Source organism: Sapajus apella, unplaced genomic scaffold (assembly GCF_009761245.1).
Source record: "Sapajus apella isolate SASKATOON/1434 unplaced genomic scaffold, GSC_monkey_1.0 scaffold67, whole genome shotgun sequence".
NCBI lineage: Eukaryota > Metazoa > Chordata > Mammalia > Primates > Cebidae > Sapajus > Sapajus apella.
In genome coordinates this window covers 8062177-8063279 of record NW_022437007.1, presented here as the reverse complement: position 1 = coordinate 8063279, position 1103 = coordinate 8062177, and positions in this window count along the sequence as shown.

The window sequence follows — 1103 nt, the reverse complement described above, 5'->3', positions numbered from 1 at the left end:
ACTATGTCTCCATATTAATGCAAATCAAAGAAGTCTGAGGCTTGTCATTTGTAACATGACTAAAAGAGAATTGAACTTGTGTCTCTCGACTTACCAATGAAATGCTCCCATTTATAAGCAGAAAGAATTTAAGCCTTGTAAAGTCTTGAGTCATTTTAGAAATTCCTTCCCTCTGTATTGATTGTATATTTAATTTGATACTGTGTTCTAAATGTGGTCTCATGCAAGGTCCTGAAGATATGAATATCCAAAGCACTTTTCTAGAATTCTATCCAGAAAGAAAATTTTTAGAAATGGGCAAATATAGTAAAACAGAAAATAAGTTTTAAATGTAAAATAGTGGAAAAAATAAAAATACCATTTATAAGACTAGAAGTTTAATGTGTCTTTTCAACACATACTTCAACATTTTTCATTGTTATTCATGAGTTTTATTATACAATTCCTTGGTTTGGGCCAGGCATGGTGGCTCATGCTTGTAATACCAGCACTTTGGGAGGCTGAGGTAGGCTAATCACCTGAGGTCAGGAGTTCGAGACACTGGACCAACATGTTGAAACCCATCTCTACCAAAAATACAAAATTAGCCTGGTATGGTGGTGGATGCTTGTAGTCCCAGCTTCTTGAAAGTCTGAGGCAGGAGAATCACTCGAACAGAGGCGAGGCTGCAATGAGCCAAGATAGTGCCACTGCACTCCAGCCTGGGCAACAGAGCAAGAATCTCTATCATATATAGATGAGTGAACTCCCATTTCCAATTGCTACAAATAATAAAATACCTAGGATTACAACTTATAAGTGATGTGAAAAACCTCTTCAAGGAGAATTACATATATATATATACATATATCAAAAACCTATAACAATAAATAACAGTCAGTAAAACACTGGAGAAAAATACTTGATTTTTCACAAAAGCCCAGGGAAAAATGTATAAAACTAATGCCTGTCAAGCCAAGGAATATATATATATATATACACATATATATACGAATATATATATGTATACACACACACACACATATATATATGTATACACACACACGCATATATATATGTATACACACATATATATATGTGTGTGTGTATATATATGTGTGTGT